The following is a 12,096-nucleotide window of genomic DNA, read 5'->3' as shown; positions in this document are numbered from 1 at the left end:
AGCTCTGACATATACACCCACTAGCACACGTGCACGCCCTCCATGTAACGCTCAGACGAAGCTGGACGCGTCGAGCGTCTACGAAAGGGCCTGGAAAAATGACTGGATAATCGATGTATTACCACGGCTGCCTTCGACGCATCGCTCGCCTCTATATCTCGAACGCGGGCGGGGTCATAGGTCGTCGCTATAAACCCACCGAACCGATGTTATTACAGGTGCATGCGAAGGCGCCGCGCTACGCTCTCTACGTGTCGTCGTCGCGCAAATGAGAGGGAAAAACAAATCGAATCGTATGTAACTCGCGTCTCGCCGGGCGAATCGAAAATTATTTTCCTGCGCGCAGCATGATGCACAATATGCGTAATGAGCTAGATGTCTTTCAATTTATCGCCCGCAGCTATTACGCGCTACCTTGAGAAACTGCTCCATTTGTAGCGCATCACTTTTTGTAAACCATCCGAGCATCGTGGTTGTCAGAAAGAAATCTGGGCCACCTTGGACCACGTCATCCATGTGGCCACTTATCTCCTAGAGGACGAGGCTAAGTAGATGAGAAAGATCGCTAAACCCTCATCCGTCATCGGTCGTCTGTCCGCCAATCACAGGCCAGCACCAGCCAACACCAGCGGTTCCGTGAGTGCCATCGGCGTAATCATTTACTCTCCGCGCGTTGATTAATGGTAAATGCAGCGTGCATCTTGACGAGCTGAAACGCAACACCGGCCTCCACGTAGACAGGCGCTTTTTGTCCCCGTCGTGGGGTCTGACGGACGTGCGCCGTGTTCAGCGCGACAAAGACCCGTAAGTGAGTTTATGTCGACCATCGTCTTAAAGCATTCTCGATGTTCATTCAGGGAAGTGAGATCATAAGTCTTACGAATGCAGCGACTCGATATTCAGTTCTAGGCCCGCGGCCCGCGTGTACGATCCATAATGGGAGTGAAGCGCGCGATAAATCGCTCACTATTGTTCTCGACCTAGCGAGGGCAAATAAATTATTAGGATAATCAATATTGTTCCATCGTGGAATCTCGGAATACGGAAAAAAGGAAATTTTTAGTAACTATAGAAATTTGAGAAACGTGATAAGCGAACAGCGACGTATTGCTGACGCGTTGTTGATGCATTACTTAAGCCTTCCGTTTTACGCAATAAGTGATAAACGATGTACGAGAGTGATATCATTTTTGAAAAACTTTGTTTTCCATCAGCGATGCTTCGGGGCCTCACTAATCACGGCTACAACGAATGTTAACGAACGATATGACGATAATCAATAACGACGTACATACATACAAGCGAACCTCGTAATTTATTCGCAAACGAATGTCATTTTTTATGATGCGATCAGTTTATGACGTGACTTCCGTCATTGCGAAATATCGACACCGTCTTTCGATGACAAATATCGAGCTTCATAACGCGACGCGAGAGAGCGGAGAGACAGAAAAAGAGAAAGAGAGAGGAAAAGGTCGACACCTATCAAGCGGAGATTTACGTAACGGCTCGTGCACGCATGACCGAGTGCGTGTCAGTTTGCGTGCATCCGGACGTTCACGTGTGGAGCCGTGGTTTTAGGCACCTGCTTCATGGGCCGTGACCCCTTATGCGCGCACGAGAGAAGGAGTGAGCAAGTGTGCCCCCCGAGAAAAAGTCTCGCGCGGGGCACGGCGGGGCGGAGGGAGAGCGATCAAGAGAGACGGCCGGCATCCTTCGCTGATTGACGAGCACCGGAGTCACTGAGATGTGCCCGAGAGACGGAGCAATAAAGCACGTGCGCGCATAAACGCGAGAGAACGATCTCGAGAACGGAACACCTGCCTGTTCCGTCCGTGGATATGCTCAAAGAGAGCGGTCCTCGGGGGGGCATCGCGCGACCGTTGATACATATTCATTCCCGAGCGAAACAGACCGAGCACGAGCTTCTTCTATATCGGTGATGACGATTTGTACGAAGTAATAGAGATTGATTAGGTCGCTCCATTTGATTTCGTTGCACCGAAGCACTTACCAACATATTTCCCTCGCGACTTTAATCTTGTAAATTAAAAGTCATTATCCCCCCCACCCTCAGTATTTTCCGCGCTGACTGCCTACGCGTTTCATCAGCATGAACCCATATGTTAAGAGAGCAATAAGTAAAATGAATTACTTCGATACGCGAATCAAGTTGTTCGGTGACGATTTTCACGATTCACGCAAAAGTTCACCGTCTCGAAATGGCTTCCGCGTGTGTTCCCGCGCAGTAAGAAAAAAACCCCGTTACTGATGTATTCAGGTTTTACGGTTAATAAATAAATAAGTATCGCCGGTAATGGCTCCCACGTACGATTACCCGCGCAAATGCGAACTTAATGAATGCAAGCGGTGAGTCGTACGTTATATATAAATACGGCATCCTCGTGGCTCTTGACATAACGAGTTCGCCGTATACGGGGTGTATTAAAACTTATGATTGTAAGATACTGTAGAGATATTGAATACTTTAAGAAATACTTTTTTTTGCATAGAAAGGAAATCATCGACATGAGTTGATGTTTTTTTTATGTACGCGTATGAAATTGTTTACAGTCCATAACTTACATGGTTCATCATGATATAAGTAACTTTCCCTATAATTACGAATAAATTTACATTTTACAGTTTGTGTTTGTTCTCAAGTTATATATAAGATAAGATTTCTTTTATCTTTTTTTATGCAAATATAATGCGGGATATATATTATACACTAAATATTAAAGAGTAAATTGCACGATCAATTTTACGTTTGTTAGATGATATACGATATTAAAACATATCTTACGACCTAATTATTTTATAATCGTTGGTACTTGACGATGCGCATTGACAATCGTATAGCCTGACGTTAAATCGCGGTCGTGCGATCGTGATTGCGAGGAAAAAAAGAGAGGAGAGTCACGCAACGCGACGCAGGTGCTCGCGAAGATTCAGAAGAGAGAGGCACGCGCAACGAGATCCATAGCGCGTGCGCGTGAAAGTTGCTCGCCGCAGCCTTCTGGATCAGGTCGATTGCCCTCTCGATTCCCCTCACACATTCGACGGCAATCGGGGCACCGAGCAACGCAGACGTGCGAATGGACGCCGTTTAATTAGAATTAATGCGGTTGCCCGTCATTCGCGAGTATCATTCTTTCGCGGGTATCATAGGTGTGATAAAAAATACCACTTACCCAGATCGGCTTTCTTCATGGTCGAAGAGATCAAGTTTTATTGATAAAAAGCTGATCGGCTGCAAGAAAGTCAATATTGAAAGCAATTAAAATTAGAATTTTATTTCACCATAAATTCATTTCGTATTTATATAAAATTTAATTCATCAACGTGGTCTTTTATTTAAAGCATGAATTTCCTACCTTTTCATGAAATCTTTTGTAAACAAAACGGTGTATATATTGTTTTTAATTTATCTTGCGAGAATAATTAATCGCAACAGAACCGTATTTTCACAATCATTAATACGATGAAACCTGGCTTGGTTTGTCGGTGGCATTCTGTGTAGCGCGGCGGTAATTAATGAGAGCACTTATTAAACGTCGCTGTGTTAATGATCCTTACTTGTCACGCGCACGGATAACGTATGAGATTTTGGACGATTACGTTCCGTTAAATTGAAATTCTGTCGGTTGGTGTACCGTGATGCTTTCAAGTTGCGCGTCGCTATGTCGGACGATTTATATTAACGGGCCGTTAATTAACGTCAATCTCATTAAAACCGGTTCGCTTGTCACACAACGTGGCCAGATTTGCTGAGAATTTACATGTAGTTATGTTAAAATATCGTGATTTAAACGAGAGCATTATGTCGATATTGGCTTAAGCTGCTACAATTTGCCACAGATGACTAAAACTGTTCGATGAGGATAATTGTTCACTCATCACGCACAATCGGTGTCAGGTTATGAAAGAGGACCTATCAAAAGAAATAAATATTTGGCTATTACAATTCATTGGAATATTTCTATTAAATTTAAACGTTTGTATAAAATTGCTTTGACTATATTTCATCTTTAAAAATAAATGTGCAAGTATATACATGTCTCGTCCATATAAATAATTCGATAAAAGGAACAGTGAGAGATTTCAACGTAGGCAGCAGGGAAAACTACAGCAAATTATGTTCTTACACGAGAATCGAAAGCGATCCTTTGATCACGCGGCCGAAGTGTTTTTCAACGACGAGGTGCCCCTTGTCGCTCGTTTCGGCGCATCATTTGTAAGTACGGCAATTTTGCTTTTTGTTGCGCTTCTCTCGCCGCCGATACTACGATAACCTCGCGGAGAAAAACCGACGGCCTGATTCAGCCTCATTGGGTAATTTAAGTAGACCTGACGAATGCGCGCGATTTCGTTCAGAAAATTCGCCAGCGATTTATGTCACGTACCGGTTCATCCGCGATTTTCGCCGCATGCAAAAAATCATCCTTAATCGAGGTTCATCTTATACTCGCAATCTACTTCGCATGTAACAAAGTAACGAAGAACAAAGTATCCTTGAAGCTTAAATACATATATTGCTGGAGTAGATTTTTTCTTTATGAGAGATTGCACGTTTCGTTTGCCTATCAAGGTCTTAACGTTCGTATTCTACGGTTGCGCGTATTTCAAAAATTCGATCCGATTGCGCAAACCCTCCTGCTGGATAGAATCTCAGAAGAGGCCCGAAGTACCTCCGAGTCTAACCGGTTGCCTTTCGACGGGTCGGAATTGCCGGCTTCGCTCCAGCCGGCCAAGGAAACCATCAAAGGCAACATCTTGGAACGTCGTTCAAACTAAGCGGTGCTTTTCGCAGCGCCAGATAGGCACGATAATTATTTTGTAATTGAAACACGTAAACGCGCGTGGCAGCAAACAAGGTATGATGCGCCATTATTACGTCCTGTGCACGAGTGATGCGCAGTTGCCTTTGGAGCCACTTTGCCGTTTCGCGGATTTGCACGACGAGAACTCTCTAACGAAGTCAAATGAGAATAATTTTTCCTTTCACGAAAGAGATTAGAAGCGCCATGAGGAATACAAATATAATAATATTATATATAATAATATTAAGTAATCACAAGATATTTTTTAAGGTAATTCGCTGCTGCGAACAATGAGATTGTGTTTTGCTGACGTTTTTACTTACTTGGCAGTCAGACAGGATAAATTGCTATGTATTTATGAATGGTTAATTAATTACAACTACGAGACTTAAGCGACTTCCTCGAAAGAATACTGATGCGATTCCTCGAATTCAGTCGCGAGAATATATCTTCATATTTTCAAACGAAAGATAATTGCGATAATATCTCCAATTGTTCATTCACCTTGTATTTTATAACTTTACTGTATATCTGATATTTTTTGCTAGTACCTATATTATGTTTATAAATTGAAGATTCAACATACCCCTATTATTGCTTTAATTTTTGAATTGGGTATAATGATACTGGCAAACATTGTGGTGCATTTATCTAACGGAGCTGCCCTAACTAAGTAATTTCGAAATTCCGTTGACGTCAAATTGTCACTGAAATGGAATGTCGCCGCAACGTCAGACATCTGCCGCGGCAATTGGCGTGTCACACCATAAATGCCATAAGGTGGAGCATCGCGCTGGCAAGAAAAGTGCATCTTACGATTCGCTGCCGCTGCACTCGATGAGCTTGACTTTTTCGTCAAATGGGCGTGTGATCGTTTGTCGTGCCGAGATCTCTCCCGAAGAATTCGCCCGCGTTCGTTGGTGTTGGGCTTACCATGAATTGCTTTTAAATACTATCTCCCTTTGCCGTTTTTTCGCTACCGACTTAATTGCTTCATTCTTCTTTCATACGGCATTCGCATTCGTGCTTAATGGCTTACGCTTAATGCGCATTTCCACTTCTTTCGTAATAAAAACATTGAATTATGGCGCGCTTAAATTAGTATAATCCTCGAATAACGCGAGATAAGGATATTGTGACTAAAAATTATTTATGAAAACGACCTGCCGTTTTAATGTGACGCATCCTGCCTTTAAAAAGGGGATAACACGCGCTCGAGGCGAGGAATGAGTTCCGAGCTTTATAAGAGCACGTAAAGGAATCGCCATTATGCTAAGCGCATATTCCGAAGAAAGGGCCCTCGGGGGCATAGGGCAGTGCGGTTCCCCGCGGCGTGCCGCAAATAAATTTTGCAAGTCCATAAATAATTAATAGATTCGTTACGTGGGCGTGTGTAAATCATCGACCGACACGAGATTCGCTCGCCTCGAGTCGGCTCGCCGCCCCGCTGAGCTCGTCGGGAACAAATCATCGATTTTCGGCAGTAAAAGTTCGCTTTTTGACAGTCTAAAAAAAAATAAACAAAAGTGACTCTTAGACGCGTCGGTCGGTTTTATTATTTAAATTCAGGGAAAGACGACGCTATATATATATTTTTTTTTTTTTTGAAGATGTGTCATAAGTAATTATAAAACTATTCTCATGAATGTACAGTAACACAATAATATTATCCTAATTCGCCTTTTGCTTTGTTAATAGTAATTGCAGATTAAAATAATATATGATATGTCGTAGAAATATTAAAATTCTTTAATGTACATTTTTTAATATGTACGGAGAAGTGTATTCTATTGTGTGTGCAGAGCTAAAGAATGAACCATTGATGAACGCTTGAGAAACCTCCCTCTCCCAAAATAAAGAATGGAATCTATAGGAGCATCCCATTCTCTTGTGGGAGAAGCAGGTGCATGTATCCCTGCGGGGGCAACGTAATTTGCCCTCGATCTACTGCACGTTTGCAGGTCAGATTTTTCGCGGTAAAATAGTGGCATAATAGAAGTCTCGAGGGTCTTTTCTTTCCTCCGCTCGGAACTACGGTTTTCAGATTTGTGACCTATCATTATCTGGCGCGAACCGGAAGCTCGCTGCCAGAGGGGCCAGCCCGGCGGGCATCGAGATTCCAGGATCGTCGCAGTGACTTCCAAGGACTGGGGTTGAGGCACGGAAATGACGGAAGCAGGTGATAAGGATGTTACGTTTCCGACGTAATGAGCAAATTAGCGCTGTTGGTGGCATCGAAGGAATTGGTTCGCAGCCAATTTGCCGCTCAACAGTTTCCTCTTCTTATGTTTTCTTTGTACTTCTCCATCTATTGTCTCCCTTCGAGTCGGGTCCAGATTTTGTCAAGAATATAAAATACTAGCACGACTAGATCCACGAATTAGCGGAAATAAACCGATTTTCTTCTTTATTTCTATGTAAGAAAATGTAACATATGTGTTTTATATTTAACAAGCATTCTTCTCTCTGCTATTTTTATTTATTTTATTCTCAGATTTCTATTAACAAAGTCTCTCATAGTGTATTTCATAGTAAAGTTTTGCTTTTTAGATCTGCCAATAGAACACTGCCATATCGGTTACACCTTCCGTGTAGACCACGACATCTGGTCAACGTAAAAAGGATTCCAAATCTCCTGCGGCGAGGTTGAAAGTCCATTTCGCAAATTGGCGCCACACTCCTCGCCATCCTTGCCTTATGACGACTTCACGCCTGATTCCGTTAATTATTTTCGGCTTGCAAACACCTACCCGTTGCGTCGAGATTTCACGGGGACATATGGCGTCCGAGTCACGCAGTCCAGTCATTCCGGCTAATCTCGTCGAAACTTTGCCAGAACTCCACCCCTTCACCAAAAAAGGGACGCGGAATCGGCGTGTTGAAGTCTTCGATGATTTCGACACGCGTTGCAGCCGCTAATTATCGGCAGAAGGCACTTTTTGCCCTTTTCTGTTGAAGCTACGTTAATGAGAGGCCACGGTCAACTGGAAATAAACTAATTGGAGAAAGGCGCCTTCTAATCATCGTGTCTAACGGCGAACTGGCACCGTAGGTGACGACCGGACGCCTTCGGGAAGGCGTGCGGTTCGGATAATTAGTCTTTGATGGCACAGCAATAATTACTTTTTCCGTGTTTGCGTTGCCATCGAGCCGTATAACTTTTTCGACCTCATATGCCTGCAACGAAAAATAACACGAGTTTTTTCTATTACAGTTAATTAAGTGTGAGTTTTGAAATAGGGACTTTCGTAAAAATATATATATTAGCTATATCATAAAACTATATAGCAACGTCTAACGTTCTAACAGGCTAGATTTCCGAAGTTTCAATGTCAGCTTTCAAAGTAGTTCTCGCGCCAAATTTCACAGAGTCGAATGAGAGTGATCAGGTTCCGGCAAATCCGACTGAAGCCTGACGGCACTTGAAAGGACGCGAATCGCGAATCGTTGTTAAAACGAGATAGATTTATCTCCCGCCGGATTAGTCTCTGGCATTGTCCCGCCAACGGACAACCGCATACTCGTAGCAACTCTGTACGCGAATTAGAGTAAATCCTTTCTCCAAATGTCCGGTCTAATTCGGTACGGGCAGTCCGCAATGAGACGCTCTGCGGGAAACCATTCACCAGTAGTAGCATAAAGAAACGGGTTCGAAATGAGCTTCGGAGATTATCTGGCTCGCCGCTACTCGCACATCAAAAATGAGCGCAGGCGACCATATTTTGTCAGAGCGTCAATACTTCTGTCACAATATATGCACGTGTCAAAGAGTATCGAGCGAATCCCCCGCTTTACGCCACCTCGATACATTTAACGATATCTCTACCTTAATATTAATATTATAAAATATTAACTAACATTTTATTTCAAGATCAATTATAGTTTTTGCAATATGATATTCTTTACCGGGTAAATTTGTTAAAATTATTTGATCGAACGATAAAAATGTGCGAAACATCGAATAGCTTCGGTATATTGGAGATTCGAAGTCATTGTTACAGCATCATCCGTTTCTCCGGGTCTCGGCGCACAATCAAACCGCAAGATCGTCATAGTTCTACGAAATAATGCCTCGGCTCGAAGGCCGCGCCGCGCTCGAACCCTAAAAAGAACCTAAAAATATTGAATTGCAAATCAAATAAGAAGCACGGTCTAATCTTCCACCTTGAAATCGCGTTGCCGCAATCTCATTTTTAATCAAGCCCCGATCGCGCTCCTTGCAGATAGAGAACCTCCTCCGCTTATATCGAACGGCAGATGATCTGCCTTCCCTCGATAGAGGCCTATTGTATCCGAAATTGGCTTTTTATGGCGGTTGAATATAACATCAAGGTTGTTTGTAATATTTTTTCTGCCAATCGGTAGCACGGTAGCATATACTGCAGCACCCGGAGGAGAAATTGGTTTTTGCATATCGCAATCAACCCCGACGCCTCTGATTGACTACTCGATAAACCAAGCCATTACTCATTTCGGCATAATAAGCGAGGGACTCGATTAACAGGCGCCACTTTGCGCATAAAATTTCGATTTAACGCACCATTGTCCTCTCGTATGCAATTTCTATCAATACGTGCTAAAATTTAAAAATCACGTTGACATTGTCGTGACGTTATTTCTCACACATACACACACGGATTCTCCGCAAAGATTTTTCTTCCATCTGTCCGATTCTCGCAGAAAGAGACGTCGAAGTTTTCGAGGATAACGCGGCGCTTGTTATTACGGCATTTACGGATATCGGATGTCCTTTTGGTGCCTCCGATGCTTCGAGGCGTTCTCTCGCCCCCTCTCTCTCTCTCACTCTTTCTTTCTATCCTCCGCATAATGCAGGACGACCCATGAGCGAGGAAAAACCGAGTCCTTGTGTACAATGCTGAAGCGCAGGCTGCAGTTCCGCCCACTTCCGGGCCTTGAATGCATTCTCGACTCGTCTAACTACCCTTAGCAGTTAAGCCACGTGAAACGTGGAGACGTGTCCTTTTGCCGGTACAATTTTTTTTCCTTCCCTCTTTCAGTCCGGTAAAAGTGTACATCGCGCAGTGTACGATTACCATGATACTCAAAGCCGTGTGTATTTTCGTAGCACGGACGTCTCAAAAATGTCGAGAAGAGTATATTATACCGATCGCACGCGAGTGATAGTAAATTTCTTCGGGACCATTATGCAAATCCCTCGCTTTGTCTCAGATCGAACGAAGTGGATTTTTACGTCGCAATTACCCTCGCTCCGCTTTCCGCGAGTGTCTCTATACGTTTGCGAGTATAAACTTCGTGCTTTATGGTGCGTATAGTGTATTGCTGAGAGCTTCCTCCCGCCCACTAACGCCCACGAATCGTCGCGGGCGGAAAGCAAGTGAAACGCGTTTTTCTACCCTTACGCGATCTTCTCTATTCGAGGGGTTTTTATTACCTACGGTTATTCGAAGATCGCGCTCTCGCCGGCTCGGGCACACCCCGTAACACCCACTTCCCTTCCAGCTTGGATATGGGACACCGCGGACCGTAAGAAGTTAAACGGACGTATTATTTTCTGGAAAGGACACACGCGCGCACGAGACTTGGTCATGGCGAACACGTGCGGCGTGTGTGTAAAACAAAACGGGCGCGTGCGCAGCCTACGGCGTCGTGCTCGAAAATTATGCGCGCGATAACGGAGTGTGAACAAGCGATAACTATGACGTCGCTTCAAGTACACGCAAACCATGCGATCGAGGCTACAAAGCCGCTCGGCTACAAAGGCTACGCTTCATTGTTATGCAAATTTAAATTATAATTACCGTGGCTTTACTAGAAGCTGAATAACTTTTCTAACAAACTCTAAATATCTCCTACGTTAAGTTTAATTTAGTCCGCTTTCAACGCGCACTTCGAGGAATATACAATAATCAATTACATTACGTAGTTTCACGTAGACTATTAAATACTCTTCAATTTTATCATACATTTTCGCTTTGATCGACATTCTTTAAATTTTTTATAGTCATAAATATTACTTTATAACTAGTGTATTAATATTTTACTTATTTTTTTCTTTTAATATCATTAATATTTTTTTAATTAATGTATTAAATGTAATTAGTTTAAAATATACATATATTTAATGTAATATCCATATAATATCATACAATCTGATTTGTTGAAATATTCGATATTATATGTAACGATTAAATTTAGACAATAATTTCCATGTATATTGCAATTCGCGCGATATTCGAGACATCCGAGATTATCCAAGAATGATATCAGTTCAGTTACCTTGTTTCATTTACCTTGCACGCTTTGCTTTGGTGCCTTGCTATTTGCGATTCCGTTTTATTGCTCGATCTGCCATAAACGGAAACGGCGCGGTATCTCGTAAAAGATACGAGAGTCGCACGTCTACGGAAACTGCATGCGCCCGTGCTCGGACAAATCATTCGGAACCAGAACGGCTTTACAGCATCACGAATCGCTCCGAAATTAGCTATGTATACTCAAACCAGATTCTGTAACGACACGATCACGCCAATCGCGAGTACGTCTAATGGCGATGTTGGCTGACAATTAGTGTTTTATTCTGAAAAAAAAAGAAGATCTTATTGCTACACACTCGTTCAATAAACTCGTGATATATTTCATCCGGACGCGATATTGTTTCGCGGTAGAAACATATCTTCGAGATATGCAAATCGCGAATCGTAAATGTTATTACAAAGATAATCATCAAAAGAAACATCTTCAACGTGAATTTATGCGTGTAAATCTGATAATCGTTTTGACGACGATATCGTTCGTTTAAATTGTCGTCGCCCAACATCAATCTATCGACCGGAGCACGACAGGAAACCAGGTGGGCCAAGCCGCAAGTGCTGCTCCAACATTTTTAATGAACCACCAGTGGTGATCTGGACAGTGTCTCTGTTGGCGACAGTTGGCGTTCTTTGTGTCGGACGAAGCGGGAGAAACTACAGGCGGAACTTTCCAGCGGTGGCGGTTTCGAGACCCGTTTCCAACTAACCGGCAGACTTCTGGACGGCAAGTGGAGACTTGTAAGAGGACACCGAGCCAACGGGATCGACAACAAACAGGAACTGCAAAGGGCGGTACAGTTATCGGGTTACCGGGCGCAGCTTAGCTTGATATGGCTGATTCATTGGCGGAAGTCGATTAGTCTCAACCGCATACCGTAATCATAAAAATCACGACTCACGACGACGACAGATGTCCCGATTTTTATGTCACCGAATTCGTAAATATATTGTCGCGCTTCATGAAGTAACGCGTTTTTTGT

Source organism: Temnothorax americanus, unplaced genomic scaffold (genome assembly GCF_048541705.1).
Source record: "Temnothorax americanus isolate GAGA-0224 unplaced genomic scaffold, ASM4854170v1 Scaffold4, whole genome shotgun sequence".
Classification (NCBI taxonomy): domain Eukaryota; kingdom Metazoa; phylum Arthropoda; class Insecta; order Hymenoptera; family Formicidae; genus Temnothorax; species Temnothorax americanus.
The sequence above is the reverse complement of the archived record's forward strand: the minus strand, read 5'-3'. Positions refer to the sequence as shown.